General features: G+C 43.2%; 1 non-coding gene across 1 annotated transcript; it reads left to right on the forward strand.

Moving 5' to 3' along the window:
* Positions 1 to 17,144: 17,144 nt before the first annotated feature.
* On the forward strand, positions 17,145 to 17,218 carry trnam-cau (transfer RNA methionine (anticodon CAU)). Its single transcript has one exon. It is a non-coding gene; the product is annotated as a tRNA-Met (tRNA).
* Positions 17,219 to 18,801: the final 1,583 nt, after the last annotated feature.

Genomic DNA, 18,801 nt, shown 5'->3' on the forward strand with positions numbered 1-18,801 from the left:
AGATTGAGCCTGTAGGTCACTTCGTTCAACTGCCTCTGGATGGTGAATGGTCCGATGAATCGAGGACTCAGCTTACGGCAAGGTAGACGGAGACGGATGTCTCGAGTCGACAACCACACCTTTTGACCTGGCTGATACTGAGGGGTGTCGAGTCGGTGACGGTCCGCTTGTTCCTTGTGTCTCCGTACTGCCTGCTGTAGATGCACATGAGCTGAGTCCCATACCCCCTCGCTCTGATGGAACCAGAAGTCGACAGCTGGAACCTCTGAGGGCTCACCCGACCAAGGAAAGAGTGGAGGCTGGTAACCAAGGATACACTGGAAGGGGGTGAGCCCGGTGGTGTTCTGCCGCAGAGAGTTTTGGACATACTCAGCCCATGGGAGGTAACGGTTCCAGCTGTCCTGGTACTGATGGCAGTACGTCCGCAGGTAACGTCCAATCTCCTGAATCTTCCGCTCAGTCTGGCCGGTAGTCTGCGGATGGTAGCCAGAGGAAAGGCTGATGGTGACCCCGAGGAGTTTGAAGAAGGCTTGCCATACTCTTGAGATGAACTGAGGTCCCCGATCCGAGACGATATCCTCTGGGAGGCCGAAGTTCCTAAAGACGTTGTGGAATAGAGCTTCAGCTGCTTGTAACACAGTGGGAAGACCAGGTAAGGGAATCAGCTTACAACCTTTAGAGAACCTGTCCACAACAACGAATACGCAGGTAAAGCCTTCTGAATTGGGTAGATCAGTCATGAAATCGACACCAATGTGTGACCATGGTCGCCTGGGAAGAGGTAACGGCACGAGCTTGCCTTCTGGGACTCTCCTCGGGGTGTTGGTGATGGCACAGACTGAACAACCGCGGATGAACCTGGAGACATCTCTGGAGATGGACGGCCACCAGTACCGTTGACTGAGGAGCGAGAGGGTACGCTTGCTACCCGGATGTCCAGAGCCCGGAAGGGAGTGAGCGGAGTCCAGAAGGGGAGTACGTAGATGTGGAGGTACGAAAATACGCCCTTCTGGACCTCCCGGCGGAGCGGGTTGACGTGTCAGTTCCTGGGCGATCTGTTGGTCAACCTCCCAGACGATTGGACTAAGGATTACGGCTGGAGGGAGGATAGGTTCGGGATGAAGATCTTCAACAGAGGTGTGATGGAGTCGTGAAAGTGCATCAGCCTTGCAATTCTTACTCCCGGGACGATATGACACCACAAAGTTGAAGCGTGTGAAGAATAGAGCCCAGCGGGCTTGTCTAGGGTTCAGTCTTTTAGCCTCCCTTAAGTACTCCAAGTTGCGATGATCGGTGATTACTGTGAATTGATGGTTAGCTCCCTCCAGCCAGTGCCTCCACTCCTCAAGGGCCAGTTTGATGGCCAGCAGCTCTCGGTTACAGACGTCATAGTTCCGCTCCGCCGGGGCTAATTTCTTGGAGAAGAAGGCGCATGGAAGGAGTTTGGGTGGCTCACCCTGCCGCTGAGAGAGAACTGCTCCTACTCCAGTAGATGAGGCATCTACCTCTACCACAAACGGAAGGTCCGGGTTTGGATGAATGAGGATGGGAGCAGTGATGAAAGTTTCCTTTAAACGCTGGAAGGCCTGTACTGCGGAGGGAGATAGGGACAGAGACTTGGGCCGTCCCTTGAGGGAAGAAGTGAGGGGAGCACTGATATGACTGTAGTTCCGGATGAATCGTCTATAGAAGTTCGCGAACCCCAGGAATCGTTGCAGTTCCTTTACGGAGGAGGCTTGTGGCCAGTTCTGGATAGTTTCCACCTTCCTCTGGTCCATTTGGATGCCCTGTTGGTTGATGACATAACCCAGGAAGTGAACGGTAGAGGTGTGAAATTCGCACTTCTCCAGCTTCAGATATAACCTGTGTGCTCTCAGCTTCTCGAGGACCTGAATGACATGTTGATGGTGCTCAGACATAGAAGAAGAGTATATGAGTATATCATCAATGTAGACGATTACAAAACGGTTGAGGAACTCTCGAAGGACTTCATTCATATGACCTTGGAAGACGGCAGGAGCGTTGGACAGTCCGAAAGGCATGACCTGATACTCGTAGTGGCCCGAGGGGGTCACAAAGGCAGTTTTCCACTCATCTCCATGCCGGATTCGGATCAGATTATACGCACTTCTAAGGTCCAGTTTGGAGAAAATGCGTGCACCACGCAGCTGTTCCAGGGCGGCAGGTACCAGAGGAAGGGGATAGCTGAATTTGACAGTCTGAGAGTTAAGATGACGGTAATCGATACAGGGCCGCAAGCCTCCGTCCTTTTTGGCCACAAAGAAGAAGCTCGAAGCGGCAGGGGAGGTAGATGGTCGAATAAACTGCTGATGTAAAGCTTCCTTCACAAACTCCTCCATGGCCTTCTGTTCCGGGATGGACAGAGGATATATACGACCTTTGCGAAGGGTGGCTCCGGGTAGCAAGTCGATGGCGCAGTCCCATGGCCGGTGTGGAGGTAGTTTGGTTGCCAGTTCCTTACTGAATACGTCCTGGAACGCCTGGTACTCCACTGGGATTTCGCCTTGAACTTGGACTTCAGGGCTTTCCACCGAAGTAGAACAGACAGGAACTCTAGTTTCCCCTGCGGGTGACTTGGAACGGGACGAAGAATGAACCTTCTGGATGGAACTGAGGCAGGATCTATGGCAATCTTCACCCCAACGGAGTACCTCTCCAGTTCCCCAGTGGAGTACCGGCTGATGTTGTACTAACCAGGGACGTCCCAGGATGATATCCGCGGTGGACTCCTCCAGCACCATAAGAGAAATTTCCTCAGAGTGTAAACAGCCGATACGAAGAGTTAGAGTGGGTGTATAATGGCGAATTCGACCACGACCTAATGGCTTGCCTTGTATGGTTTGGACGGGAAGATCTCGGCACAGACGGCGTCGCCGAATATTCAACTTTTGGAGAAACTGGGTGGATATGAAGTTCCCCGCAGACCCGGAGTCAATGAGGGCTTGCGCTGGGAGACAAACACAGGAGGTTAATACATGTACTCTGGTACGTGTGAGAGGCTCAATCTTCGGGGAGAGTTGAATGGCACTTACCGCCTGTCGCGGAGGTCGTACAGGGCAAGAACTGAGGAGATGCTTGTCGGAAGCACAGTATAGACAGAGGGAATGTTGAAATCTGCGCTGGCGTTCAGCTGTAGAAAGGTGGGTGGAGTCTACTTCCATTGGAACTGGTGCTGGAGGAGTGACTGAAGGCGCCGGAGAACTTACAGTGGGTACAAACCTATCACAAGCGGTGAGACGCTGGGCTGTACGGATTGTCTGCTGGATCAGATTCTCTAACCCCATGCTGTCCTCATACACCACCAACAGCTGGCGGACGTTGGAATTCAAACCATGACGAAAGGCGGTGATAAGGGCGGTTTCATTCCAGCCGCTAGCTGCGGCTAGTGTGCGGAACTGAAGCGTATACGAACTCACTGAAGAATTTCCTTGACGGAGGTTATAGAGTTGGTCGTGAATGGACAGTTCTGATATTGTTTGCCCAAAAACCTCTTTAAAGTGCTGTTTAAAACTTGAGAAGGATTTGACCACCGGGGCATCTGAATCCCACAATGACTGTGCCCATCGAAGTGCTTGACCAGATAACAGTGAGATAATGAAAGCCACCCGGGCGGTATCCCTACGGAACTGATGCTCATTCATGGAGATATACAAGGATACCTGGAGAAGAAACCCACTGCAGTTCTCCGCCTCACCAGAGTAGGGTGCTGGCCGGGCCATGGGACTCGCAGAGGCAGTGAACGAAGCAGCGGGAGGTTGCGGAAGTGGAGGTGGTGGAAAGAGTGCCGCGGCGACCGGAGGATTAGCCGCTGAGGAATCCTCTTCTAAATCCGACTGATTCTGCATAATTACTCCTTTCTGTGGTCTGGTCTTCTGTCACGGATCACAGAGGAATCAGACAAGATGGTAAGTTATCAGTGTTTATTTTGCAGAAGGAATGCGGTCGGAGATAACAGGTGAGAAGAAGTAACATAGAAAGTTCAATGAAGCTTAGCTGTGGTTTTAAGTCTCTCTCTTTCTTTCCCTCTCTTGCAGGTGGCATGGCGATGGCTGGTACGGATGGGTTGATCCAAGATGAGTGAAGCGACGGTAAGTAGAAGGTAAGTGATCGGGAAGTCTGTGAACCATGGAATGACGAGACCAGACAAGTGACTGCAGTGAAGGTGAGTGTTTTATAGTCCATATGGTTGATGGGACACAGGTGACGGTGATTAGTACTCAGGGGATAATGAACGGGGAAAAGTCTGGTTGGGTGAAAGGGAACGAGTGGGCGGAGATGGTGATCTGGATGATGTAACCCTGACACGGTCAGAGCGGCTCAGCGGGAAACCCCTTTTTTGTAAACAATCAGTCAAACTTCCGGGAGTTTTTTTTTATAAGATTAGCCTATAAGTCAAACATTGCACTTAAATACACATCAATAAATATATAAATACTGCACGTAAATTATTATTATTATTATTAAAATAATTTATTAAATGCAAATTGGATGGAGGGGTGGCACAGGAGCTCTCTAGGCGGGCCCGGCCCCCTAAGGCCCGCCCATAGCGCCGGCCTTGCTAGGAGGAGGAGTCAGGAAGCTAGCCAAGTGTCAATCAAGTTGCCGAACTGAGCCGAAGGTGTACGAAGTAATAACATATCAGGTGGGGCATGTCAGAGGGCAAGAAGTTCAGACGTCGAGCATCACTGTCACGGAGGTCAGGTAGCATCATTTTAACGGAGGACTGCGAAACATATTTTCCGGTCACTTTAACGGTATTTTTGGACAATGTAATTTTATATTTGTATATAATTGTATATATATTATAATTGTAAATATCGTGTGTGCTTTTTTTTAAGAAATCATTTTTATTGATAGTAGTTTTGTTCGATATAACTTAACCGTTAGCCCCCCAACAAAAAAAATGTCTGGAAAAAAATCCCATAAAGCCATGTCAGATACTGACTGGATTGCAAGGCTAAAAAAGTTTGCCAGCACAGGAGTTTGGCCATCAAATGAGGGATGTTGAGTGAATGGATATTTTGAAGGTGTGAAATGTTCCTCTCTTAATTCTAGCATGAACTGAATTGCAGTGCTTTGTCAACATTACTGCATTTCTGGATAAACTTGCCAGAGGGTTAAAGACTCTAGCTTCAGCCCGCAGCCAAAGGTTAGGTTTGTCAGAAGTGGGACTCCAACCCACGCCTACAGGGGAGACTGGGACTTGAACGCCAGCTGCCGAAGGATAGTCCGTCAAAATGGGGATAATGTTGAACAATGTTGAACGCCACAGCCAATCACGTCGACGCGCTATAACATTTGCAGCCAATTAGAGAGTGCCATTCTCGACATTATAACATTTGCAGCCAATCAGAGAGCGCCATTCTTGACTTTTTCCTTATCATTTTCGACATTTGACCAATCAGAGTACAAGGAAATGTCGATGGCACGTTTACGCTTAGCACCGCTAGGAGAAGGAGTCAGGAAGCTAGCCGAGTGTCAATCAAGTTGCCGAACTGAGCCGAAGGTGTACGAAGTAATGACATATCCTGAGGGGCGTGTCAGAGGTCAAAAAGTTCAGACATCGAGCATCACTGTCACGGAGGTCAGGCATTATCATTTTAACGGAGGACTGCGAAACTTATTTTTCGGTAACTTTAACTGTATTTTCGGACAATGTAATTTTATATTTGTATATAATTGTATATATTATAATTGTAAATATTGTGTGTGCTTTTTTTAAAGAAATAATTTGTATTATAGTAGTTTTGTTCAAAACGATATAACCTAACCGTTAGCCCCCCAACAAAAAAATGTCTGGCAAAAAATCCCATAAAGCCATGTCAGATACTGACTGGATTGCAAGGCTAAAAAAGTTTGCCAGCACAGGAGTTTGGCCATCAAATGAGGGTAACAGGCCAGCTCCTCGACAGAAAAAGTGGCATGACGTGTACCAAAGGGTGAGTGTGCTTTTGTCACCTTTGCATGATGTAATAATTGTAATCATAATCATTTAATTCAATGTCATCATTATTTATAGATATGTATGTAGATAATGTTGCAGGTATTTGAGATTTATGTTTATTTATGTAAAAAAAAAAAACCTTTTTTTTTGCACTGGGAGATTCAGAGATTTGAGGCAGTGGGGGTGGGGATGTTGAGTGAATGGATGTTTTTTTGAAGGTGTGAAATGTTCCTCTCTTGTTCTTTTAAAGGAGGATACAAACTTTACTCACTCTTTATCTCTAATTTTACAGTTTGTATCTCCCCTTCAAAGAACATGAATAAAAATAAATGACAGACTACAATAAATTAATGTGGCATTCATACTGATAAGTTAGAAATGCATGTATTCTATGTTATATGTGTGATAATGTTTACAGATTGAAAGATGTCCGATGCAGTCTCGCGGCCAGACAACCTTGCTCGGAGCGGTCCCAAAGTGCATATGTGGTTTTCACACTCAAAAGGTAACAATGTAAAGATGTAACTTGTATTTTTTTTATATATGTATAATTTACTGAACAAATTCTTCTCGTTCAACAATTATTGTAGCCTATGTATTTTTGTGGTTGTCTTAAGCAGGCCACAGCCTCTATTGGACAAGCACCAAGGGTTGTTGAACAACAGTCTGCCGCTACTGGACCAGCACAGGAGGTCATGGCGCAGAGTCAGCGTCAGCTCCCACCCCAGCCTACTTCTAAAATTATACCAAGTTTGTCAAAGGTAATAACATTTTTTTTATATATATATAATTGCAGTTTTAATATACGTTTAGTATAAAGGTTTAAGTTCAGTGGAAATGGCTGGTATGTTTTTACACCTACCTGCCAGCTGTGACACCTTGTACAGGGGCGGCTGTAGTCTGCTTATTGGTCAGTTTCACTGTCTCAGGTTGGTTTAGATCAAGTAAAATGGTGAAAGAACAATGTAACCTATGTGATCTCTCTTTCTTCTCTGGGCTCTGCTCTTGCATTCTCCTCTTCCTCTCTAATTGGGCTTTGCCATTATGGGTTAAAGGACACTCGCGTCCTTCATGGCATCTCTCTTGATTTTTCCAACTGGCTACTGAAGCTACGTCTTTCATTCTGTATTTCTCAGGTAACATTCCACTTATGCACAATTAATTATACACGTATTATTAATTAAGTCATCATGAATCTGCTTTGTTGCCATTTCAAGGGTAACCTTCATTACTGTTAATAAACACTTTCTCTTACAAACTATGTGCAAACTATTTTTGATTTTAAGTCATTTTTAAAAGGTACTTGTTAAATTACTATATACTCACATTCTAGCAATACCTTCCCACACATTTTTCTATTCTAACTGTGCTTATTTCAATCTGTATAAGTAGTAGAGTGTGGTAATACACAGACAAAAAAATAAGTTAAAGAAAGAAAGCAGGTCCTTTAGTTATATAATGAATGATAGGATCAATAGATATTTTCTCATTTTACATTTTATTATATTTTTGGCCAATGTGCTGTTACAATTCAATTTGTCTTTTCATTGAAATTGTTCTGCCCTTTTTTAGTTTACCAAACCAAGATTTGGTGGGTCCCACATTGCTGCTGCAAAGCCAAATCTGAGTGTGGCTAGGAGACCATCTCAGGCTGTTGACCAACCCAGCGCAGCAGTGTCCAGTGCCCCTACACCAAGCACCACTGTCTCTGTAAGTACTGGCATAATCCACATTGCATTCTAAGACAAATTCCACATCTGTGCACTTTTTAGAAACTTGCATTCTAAGATACATTCCACATCTGTGCACTTTTTAGAAACATATTTTGTATTCCAGGAAACATCTCAGGCTGTTGACCAACCCAGCGCAGCAGTGTCCAGTGCCCCTACACCAAGCACCACTGTCTCTGTAAGTACTGGCATAATCCACATTGCATTCTAAGACACATTCCACATCTGTGCACTTTTTAGAAATATATTTTGTATGCAGGAAATCTTATCATAATGAATTAAGAGCAATAATATACAGTTTTCACACAATATGCAGTCAGTGAACACATTTCCACAATGCTTACATTTTCTTAACAGACAAGCTATACCTCCCAACAAAATTATGGATTGTTTTTGTAGTATTTACAAATGTTAACACACACCACCCCACAATAGCAAAAACAATATTCCAAACCTTAGATACAGTATAAAAACCTCGGCTTCTTCAATGATATCAGTTCAAAAACAATATATCTCAGCTGATAATAAACAAACAATTGAATAATTGACACACACCTGATTTATGTTGGGTAAATTGGGCCAACCATAGTTGATTCCAGTCTGGCTTAGACTCAGTGGCAGGGGTTATTTTTTTCTGTTACATTGACACTTATACATTAAAAGGAGGACTTTGAGGAGTGATGTTTTTGGAAACAGAAAAAGACAAACACTGTAATGTCTGGACGAGGAAGAGTAAGAGCAAGGGGCCCAGGGAGAAGAGCAGGCCCAGTGAGAGGTGCAGTGAGAGATGCAGTGAGATGTGCAGTGAGATGTGCAGTGACAGATGCAGTGAGAGATGCAGTGAGATGTGCAGTGAGATGTGCAGTGAGATGTGCAGTGAGAGGTGCAGTGAGATGTGCAGTGAGAGGTGCAGTGAGATGTGCAGTGAGATGTGCAGTGAGATGTGCAGTGAGAGGTGCAGTGAGAGGTGCAGTGAGAGGTGCAGTGAGATGTGCAGATAGAGGTGCAGTGAGATGTGCAGTGAGATGTGCAGTGAGAGATGCAGTGAGATGTGCAGTGAGATGTGCAGTGAGATGTGCAGTGAGATGTGCAGTGAGATGTGCAGTGAGAGGTGCAGTGAGAGGTGCAGTGAGATGTGCAGATAGAGGTGCAGTGAGATGTGCAGTGAGATGTGCAGTGAGAGATGCAGTGAGATGTGCGAGAGGTGCAGTGAGAGGTGCAGTGAGATGTGCAGTGAGAGGTGCAGTGAGATGTGCAGTGAGAGGTGCAGTGAGAGATGAGAGGTGCAGTGAGAGGAGCAGGGCCAGGGAGAAGAGCAGGCCTAAGGACTTCCAAAGGCTGCAAGAACAGTAGTCAGTGATGAAATTCGTGCCACTCTCATTGACCATTTGTAATCAACCACGGTCTTTCGCTAAGAGAGGCTGGTAAACAGTAAAGGGAAAAAAAACTGATTTGCTTTTTACTGGAATACTGTACATGTGGACATACAGTTCCCAACCAATAAATTTAGTGTAAAAATGGTGGATTGCATGTTTTGTATGCAAATACCTGTAAAACTGAAACACAAAAGTCTATGAAGTTTTTGTAATACAATAGCCAGTATTTTGAAACCCTAGTACTTTGATTGACTGCATGTACCTTGTGAAGTGAAAACAAGTGTTATTCTTTGACAGAATAATTTCATTCTGAGTCAGATTTCCAGTGTTTTGGTAAAGTTAGTGTGTGCAGAGAAAGATGTGTTCTATTTTGAAATGAAGAGTTAGTATATATTTACAGTTTTTTTCAATTGTTTACACGCAATTTTGAAAACCTCTACCTCCTTCTCCTCTTCATCTACCTCCTTCACCTCTTCCTCTACCTTCTTCTCCTCTTCCTCTACCTCCTTCTCCTCTTCCTCTACCTCCTTCTCCTCTTCATCTACCTCCTTCACCTCTTCCTCTACCTCCTTCTCCTCTTCCTCTACCTCCTTCTCCTCTTCATCTACCTCCTTCTCCTCTTCCTCTACCTCCTTCTCCTCTTCATCTACCTCCTTCTCCTCTTCCTCTACCTCCTTCTCCTCTTCCTCTACCTCCTTCATCTCCTCTTTGAGCCCCCCCCTCTTATTCTCACTCTTCTTCTTCTTCTTCTTCTAGCTCCTTCCATTTTTGTTGAAGACAGGTGAACTCACCTGCTGCCTTTTATAGCACTCCTGAGTGATGCGTTTTCAAATTAGCACATGTGTGCTTCCACTCCTGATGGATGTGCATATCCAATTCATTCATTAGTGTGGTCAATGGCAATCCGGGGCTTTGTAATGACAAGGAAGTAACCTCACAATCCTTATCTGTGTCTAAGGTGTGAAAATGTGTGTAGAGTTTTACAAATCACTGTGTGTAATGTTTTGCTAAAAGGGTAAAACAGACATTGTGTGTAATGTTGTGCAAATCTGTGGAGGGGTTTTGCTCATTGGAGTAGAATTTTGCAAATTGCGTGGAAATTTTTATTTTAGTGTGTAAACAATCATAAAAATCTGTAACAAAATGTGTTATTGAGAAGAAAATTATCCATTTGGCCAATTGTGTTTTGTTGGTGTGAGTCTGTGTTAAGAGTTTAGGAAAAAGTATCTGAAGTATGGGTAAGCGCTTGTTAGCGATTGAAAAAAACTGTAAATACTTTTGAAAACAGATTCAAATAAGCGGCGATCCTAAATTGCAATATTATTTCCCACTATTACTGTTTTTGACTGTATTTTAATCATATTTCAAAAACAAAAAGAATCTTACTGAACATAGACCTTTAAACAGTATTGTATAATTCCATCTAGGATTAGTTAAAATTATTGGACAGTTATGACTGTTTCTTTCTCTTGTTATATATGCAACATATATTATATTTCATTGCATGTTGTCTCGGTAAGTAATTTCAAATTTTATTGGTCCAAAATAATTGAATTTGCATATTAACTGTCACAACTCAGTAGAGTCACACAAATTAGTGCTAGCAGCTGACACAATTCTGAAAACTATTGGAACAAATGTATACATTTTATTCTATAACCTTAAGTACGTATTTGACATCCAATATTTTCTATTTTATATGAGGGTAGTCTTGGATAGATAAAGCGGTAATTAAATAAATGACCTGCTAGACTAAATGTTTTGTCTTTTTCCTTCACAGACTACTCCTTCGGGGGCATTACTGCAAGATGCATCTGCAGTTCGACTGCATCGTTTGTGGTCGGACACTTTGCCACCAGAGGATCACAGGTGGATTGCCAGCAGGCTTTTTAAAATGGGGCCCAAGGGAAAACCAGAGCTTCGAGACAACCTACAGCTCTGGTATTACCCACCACAGCCAGCACTTATTTACAACCAGGCTCCAGCTCCAGACAGATTTTTTTGTCATGCTCTGTTGCTGTGGATGCCGTACAAGCTGTGGAAGATCAAGGCTCTCTGTCCCAATTCTGCCTGCGGGCAGCATCAGCTGACTGGAGGCGGTCTGCACAAAAGGGCACGGCAGGTTCTGGACATCGATAGGATGTACAACATGGTCACAGAAACCCTCATCTGTACCAAGTGTAAAGCCTCGCATGTGTCCTGGAGTCAGACTGTCCTGCAACAGCTGGATCTGGGCCATCGCTCTGAATTTCGGGTCATCCTCACGCGGAAGTAAGTACACTTTAATTCCAAATCCAGTTGATAGCCCATCATCACATATGTTTGCAAATACTTTACAAATCAATTACGTAAAATATATGAATGTGTGGATTTTGCTTTTCCTAAGGTATGCCTGTGATATGAGAGTCATTCGGCTCCTGCGTGAGCGTGGCCTAGGCAACAGTCCCACGCGGGTCATCAAACAGCTGCGTGAGAACCACAGTGAGGAGTGGCTCCAGCGTATGGCCCGGTACACCACCCAATGTGTGGACTTCCTCAAACGACCCGGGGTGTTGCAAATACAATTCCAGGAACCCCCAGAGCCTACAGTGGTCCCAAGCTGCAAGTGGCTGCTCACCGTGTACAGCCAAGACATCCTGACAAGGCTGGATGAAATCCATGCAAGGATAACATCTACGTATGGTTCAGTCTTGAAGATGGATTCTACTAAAAAGGTTAGCAGGGGATTTTTGTTAATTTATGGTGTTTACTGTTATATCATTATCAGAGCATGAGTATCATATTCTAGATGGTGTGATGTTTCATTGCATTGCATGCTTCCTGTCATCTACTGCAGATCACTAAGAAGCTGGCTGGGACGGCAAGGGGAACGGGACTCTGGCTTACCTCTGTTGGCAATGAGTTTGGTCAGGTGCTCATGAGTGTGCTGACAGCACAGGAAGGAGCAGGACTGGACATGATGGTCGATGGTCTGGTGAAAAGGTACCAGCAGGCTAGTGTGGATCCACCTGCTGTTTTGTACGTGGACTGTGGCTGCTGCACTGATGTTGGTGAGACCAAGCTGAAAACCAGATTCAGAGGGTGGCCTGATCTCATGATTCGGTTGGACATCTGGCATTTTATGCGCAGGATTGCCATGGGGTGTACAACTGATGCCCATCAGCTGTATCCCATCTTCATGTCACGGCTGTCAGCGTGCATTTTTGAGTGGGATGCGGCTGATGTTTCTATGCTTCGCAAAGCAAAGAGAGAGCTGTTGATATCCCAGGGTTGGCCTGCGCTGACAGATGAAGATGTCAACAAGCATCTTACCAGGAATGAGCTGGCACTCCATTGCCGGAGGAGGACCTGTGGAGAGGAGACTACCATCCTTCTCCTTGAGCGGCTGCTTACAGAGCTCCTGAGCAGCAAGGGCAAAGACTCCCTGGGTGTTCCTCTCCTGGACCGAGAAAGGATGGAGCACATCTGGAATGTCCAGAAGAAGCATGTGAAATGCATTCAAGACCCCCCTGGTGTTGTGCTCTATACAGAGACAGGGAGCCTAAACAAGGGAGGCGTGCTTCTGAAGACCTACAGATGTGCCAGAGGCTCCACTTCTCTCGAGTCCTTTCATTTACACCTGAACCGTTTCATCCCAGGTATTGTCTTTGTCACACACACTGTGCATGTGTAAAGAAAGAGCATTAAGTGTTTTTGTGTGTTCCTTTAACACCTCCTAAACACTGTTGTGTCTATTTACAGGGACCAGTGCAAACAGTCTGAACTTTCAGATTTATCTGCTGGAGGGTCTACACCGGTGGAACCAGGACCGGGAGGCTGCTTCCCTGTCATCGGAGCCATCAGCTTTGCGCAGCTACACAGGAGAACTTGTTCACTGTGTAAACGGCAATTATGAAAAGCTGTTTGGCAGGAAAGTGGTCCCCACGTTTTGTCCCCCTGCATGTTACACCGGTGAGAATTATTTTATATATTTTTTATTTTATCAACTTGCAATTTCTGTGTAACCTCCGTCTATATGTCAGATTTAACCCTATAGAGTCGATTGTATCATAATTGATATGCAAGTTTCTAAAGGACTCTAAATGATCAACATGATCAAAAATTTTTAGGAAACCTGGCCTCTGTCGTCTGATTGATTATAGTCTTTTAGTATAATTGTAAAAGTGTCCACCTTCAGCTCGTGCTTCACGTTTCTTTTCATTGTGAAACCTTTACTGATTTTATAAAGTAATTGTAAGAATAACTTTTATATTGTTACTAATATTTAATGACTAGTTACTAGACTGAAGCAGCTTGGGTTCACTTGATTAGAAAATCATGTTACATGTAAATATCAAAATGATCATCAGACTTTTCTCTCAATCATCATTGTATTGCATTTCATTTCATGTTTTGCCCACATAATTAAACGTGTTGGGCCTCTAAATAAAACTGTTTTGTTTTTTTTCTCCTTGACGATGAGCTCTATATTCTCACACTATATGAGCTACTACAAAAGCCTAATGTATCAAATATGATACACAACATTCTATTTAATTTCCGTTTGTTTATTGTTTTTATTTCAGGTGAGCTCATTGGAGTGCAGTATCTGTTCCAGCAGACTGGTCAGGCACTGCAGGACATGAATCCTGACTCTGAGCAGACAGCAGAGCTCATTGAGGACCTCAGTGTGGAGGAGGGAGATGAAGATGAAGGCTTCTGTGACATCAGCGAGGATCACACAATAGCAGATCCGGAGGCTGTTCTGTCACCACCCTCTTCCACACTGACACTGGGTTCTTCCACCCTGGTCACCAGCAGTGCCACACCTGTACTGGGCTCCACATCCCCTTCACTGATCCCTGACCCCAAACTTGTCCTCACACAGTCTCCTTCATCACCTGGACCCTCAGGGACTGCTGTCACACCTGTTCCCTCTGAAACATCTGTTTCAACTCTCCCCTCAGAGCCAGAGGATGCTGGTCAGGATGTTGATGAAGAAGAGACGGTAAATAATACTCTTTTGTATGTCTTTCAAATTAACTAGAATAATTATGATGAATTAACATCCAGTGCTTTAAATCCAGACTTTCCACATATTTTACATTTAAAAGTACAGCCTAAATTCATTTGTAAGCTGCAAATACACATCAAGTCAAGTCATCTTTATTTATTTGGTGCTTTGTAAAATGTCAAGAATGGCGCTCTCTGCTTTGTACTATACAGTGCTTTACGGTGATAAACAGGAAAATAACACAATCAGTTATGGAATTATGCATTAGACAGATGTGATGTAATAATTGTATTGCATGTTTGTGTTTTTTAATAGGCTGTTGACTACCAAAATATCCCGGGTTATCAACATGTGGACCAGCTGGCAGAATATCTGGTGGATCTCCGGGACCACACAGCCCTCAGCCTGACCAACCAGGAAGCCAACACCATAATTGCTCTTTGGCAGAACCTGGATGACCGGGACAAGGAACGGGTGGTGTATGACAGTCGATGCCGAAAGAGACTGCTGAGTGGACGCTTCAAGGTCCCGAAGAAGCCCACTCACCCTGGTGTAGAGAGCACCACCAGATGTGTGCTGGGTGCAAGCAGCGCACCTGCTCAGTGGCCTGACTGTTGCCGTCTGGTGGAGACCATCTTCATCAGACTTTGCACTGTCCACCCAAGCCCCAAAAGAAAAGGCAAGGGAGCCCTGTCAAGATGGTCTCTGATCCTGCAAGACTATCGCAGGATAAGGCAGCTTGTACTGGGCAACAGCTTGGTGATGGGAGGAACATCCATGCAGCTGGTGGAGGTTAACCAGAACACCCTGCTTCAGTGGTATAACAAAAGACAGAAAAAGCAGGAGCTGTCTGTGCTGCTTCAGGGCATTCAGTTGCCTCAGCCCCTCCCTGAAGCTCATGAGCCTCTCCAGGTAGCCAAACGTCTACGGACTGAGCCAGAACAACCAGGGGAGCAGCACCAGTACAAGCTACCAGAGAGTACAGCTGGTCAGGCAAAGCAGAGGCAGACTTCTGTTGGGCGACCCCCTATCAGACCCAAGGCACCAGCGCAGAGTGAGACGTTGCTGACACCATCAGCATCTGGAGCATCACTGCAGATGGTACCAAATATACTTATACCATCAGCACCAGGTTTCCAGGGTGTGCCCATGTTCCAGGCTGTGCCAATGTTCCAGGGTGTGCCAATGTTCCAGGGAGTGCAAATGATCCAGGGCATCCCAATGGCCCAGGGGATGCAAATGGTACAGCCACTGTTACAGCCAACAGCTGTACAGGGCACCCGCTTACCCGCTTCACCAGCTGCCAATCCAGACGCCATGCCCAAGAGACCCTACAGGAGAACCGTAGAGGCCAACACTTGCAAAAAATGTGGGCAATTTAAAACAAGTGCTACAGGACATAGCCAGTACCGGGGCAGGGTGTACTGCCCACAGACTGAGACTGTTTCAAAAGAGGTGTGGTTAGAGGAAATGCGGAGAACCATTTCCAAATAATGTATATATTTTCATGTATATAGCATCATGTATATAGTGTAAACAGTTGTTTAAATAGTTAATACTTGTTGAATATTATTTAATTGTTTTTTTTAACGTTATTTAACATTTTAACTTTTTATTTCTTGTTTTTGAAAACCTATTTAACTCTTCATTTTATTTATTTATTTTTAAAACATGTTACCAGTATTTAACATTTTAATATTCATTACTGTTCTGTTGGCATGATTGGAAAATAAAAACAAATTGGCAAGTGATTTCTTTTTGACTTTGACTTTCATATAACACTAGTTCATCAGAACACTGCAACAATATAACATTTGTATATAAAAAATATAATTTATACATTTTGTTATTCTTGTGATTGACATTTTCAGCATATTAGTTACTATTTAATGGGTTGCATCTTTGTTCATTACAAATAACAGATTTGCAAGTGTCTTGTTTGAATGTAACCTAAAAAAATACTTAATCAGATCAATAATAATACAACAACTACTAAATAATAACACTGTTCCATTGGCAATTATATATTTTTATGAAAGAATATCAAAGAAACACAACAAACAAATTACATATGTATATTTTATTAACACTGGAACAGTATGCATTCAAAAAGAATTTGCTTATTTACTTTTACTTTCATATAACACAATATTTCATCAGTACACTGCACCAATATAACATTTTGTTTTTAAAAAGATAATTTGTCCATTTTGTTATTCTTGTGACAGACATTCTTCATATTAGTTACTATTTAATGGGTTGCATCTTTGTTCGTTGCATAATAATGCAAATAACATTTTTTTTTTAATGAAAGAATATCAAAAAACAACAAACAAATTACGTATGTATATTTTATAAACACTGGAACAGTATGCATTAAAAAATTTAGCTTATTTACTTTTACTTTATTATAACAATATTTTATCAGTACACTGCAACAATATAACATTTGTATATAAAAAATATAATTTGTACATTTTGTTATTCTTGTGAAACATTTTACAGCATATAAGTTACTAATTAATGATTTGCATCTTTGTTCATTGCATAATAATGCAAATAACATTATTTTTCATGATAGAATATCAAAAAACACAACAAACAAATTAAATATGTATATTTTATTAAAACGGGAACAGTATGCATTCAAAAATAATGATTATTTATTCAAATAATAAATATTACAAAAAGTTGTCTTTAGCTGGATTCGAACCCCGGTCTTGGTGCACACCTGCAATAGAAAACAGTGTGATATAAATGCGTGATTTTCACACACGAAGAAACCGGAAAATGTATCATAAGATCTATGCTAATGAAGGCATATCTTTGAACATCAAATTTCATCCTTTCTTTTCTTCATTTTTTCTTTCTCTTCTTCCCCCTCTCTTTTTCTTCCTTCCCCTTTTCTTCCCTTCTTCCCCACCTTTGTTGGACTATTGTTCCCCAGCTTTGACGCAGCGCCTTAGACCGCTCGGCCATCCTGACATGACGGCCGGTGTTGAGCAGCATTTTTGGACCTACACCGAATGGCAGATGATCTAGAAGGTAGGGCTTCACCGCTCACCCGAGTCAGAGCACATGCCTCGTTGGCGCAGTTAGGCAGCGCGTCAGTCTCATAATCTGAAGGTCGTGAGTTCGAGCCTCACATGGGGCAGAATGGTGCTTTTTGATACACGGACCGTGTAAATTAATGAGCTGCTTTCTGTATTCCCTTTTATGCCTTTGTCCATTTCTTCATATGCAATGTAATTGAAATCCAGTGTTTTTTTAAGACTAATGTTGAACAAATGCAGTAATAGCATTACTCTCATATTCATGTCATATGTGTCAGTGTTGTTACAATGTTTTGTTAAGGCTTATATCATTCTTTCATTCTAATGGCATGTCTTGTTAATGCTAATGTAATGTTTTACATGACTTTCCTTGAAACTTGTGTCATGACACTCCACCCCATGCCCCCAAACCCATGACATTTAATTCCAAGAAATTTCCAAGAATCCTTGCCATGAAATTCTACTGCATCTTCTTCCGGTAAACATCACAACATGTTATTGCGTGAAATTCAGTTGAATCCGATTCAATCAACATGTCCATTTTTTCTGAAATGTCATGACTTGAAATTCCAAGTGCCATAGAATCCCATACATTGCACTAAAGTGTTACTTTAAAGGTCATGTACTGCAGGTCAGTGTTACTTTAATGTTTGGTTAATTCTAGCATGAACTGAATTGCAGTGCTTTGCCAACATTGCTGCATTTCTGGATAAACTTGCCAGAGGGTTAAAGACTCTAGCTTGACTCTAAAGACTTAAGGACTGGTGTGATGTGTTCATATGTTCTGGTTCTGCTCAGCATTCTGTATGAGCTGCAACTGTCTTATGGTGTTTTTGGGAAGGCCAGTGAGAAGTCCATTACAATAATCCACCCTGCTGGTGATGAAAGCATGCACAAGTTTCTCTAAGTCTTGACTGGAAATGTGACACCCCAAAGTATGTGCACATTTTCGGTAAAGTGTTAATTCATTAAGCAAAATTGGATTGTTATTTATGTGAACTAAAAAGAATTGTGGAACTTGAAAGTGAATCAGTACAGGATCGGTGTAGAAATATAGTTTGTTGTTGTAGTGAGAAGACGGGACTCGTATTATGAAAAGTGAAAGGAGGACTCTCATATAGGAGCTGTGTGCGCCTGCGCCCTCACATCTGCTGAGGATTTAGTGCGACGTGACACTGTGGCTCCTGTCTCATAAATTTTTCCTGTAATTTTGCAGAACTGTCTTATCTGTATACTGAGCCTTCCGCATGGGGCCTGTAACAGAAACAAAGCATCTAATTCTTGCATTATTTTTCAGGTGATAGTATGCTGATTTAGTTATTGCTTTGACATGACTACTGAAACTAAGGTCTGACTCCAGAGACACACCCAGATTCCTGACTTGATTTTTCGTTGTTTGACCCCTAGACTGAAGGTATGCGTTCACCTTGAGAACTTCATCTTTGTTTCCAAATGCAATGACTTCAGTTTTGTCTTTGTTTAACTGAAGAAAGTTTTGGCACATCCAATTGTTTACTTCATCAATGCATTGGCAGAGGGAGTTAATGGGGCTGTAATCGTTAGGCGATAGGGATAAGTAGAGCTGTGTGTCGTCTGCATAGCTGTGGTAAGCGATTTGGTTCTTTCTCATTATTTGGCTCATTGGGAGCATGTACAGGTTGAATAGGAGTGGCGCAAGAATTGA

This window comes from Siphateles boraxobius, unplaced genomic scaffold (genome assembly GCF_051911475.1).
Source record: "Siphateles boraxobius isolate OS27281-9 unplaced genomic scaffold, OSU_SipBor_1 508, whole genome shotgun sequence".
Classification (NCBI taxonomy): domain Eukaryota; kingdom Metazoa; phylum Chordata; class Actinopteri; order Cypriniformes; family Leuciscidae; genus Siphateles; species Siphateles boraxobius.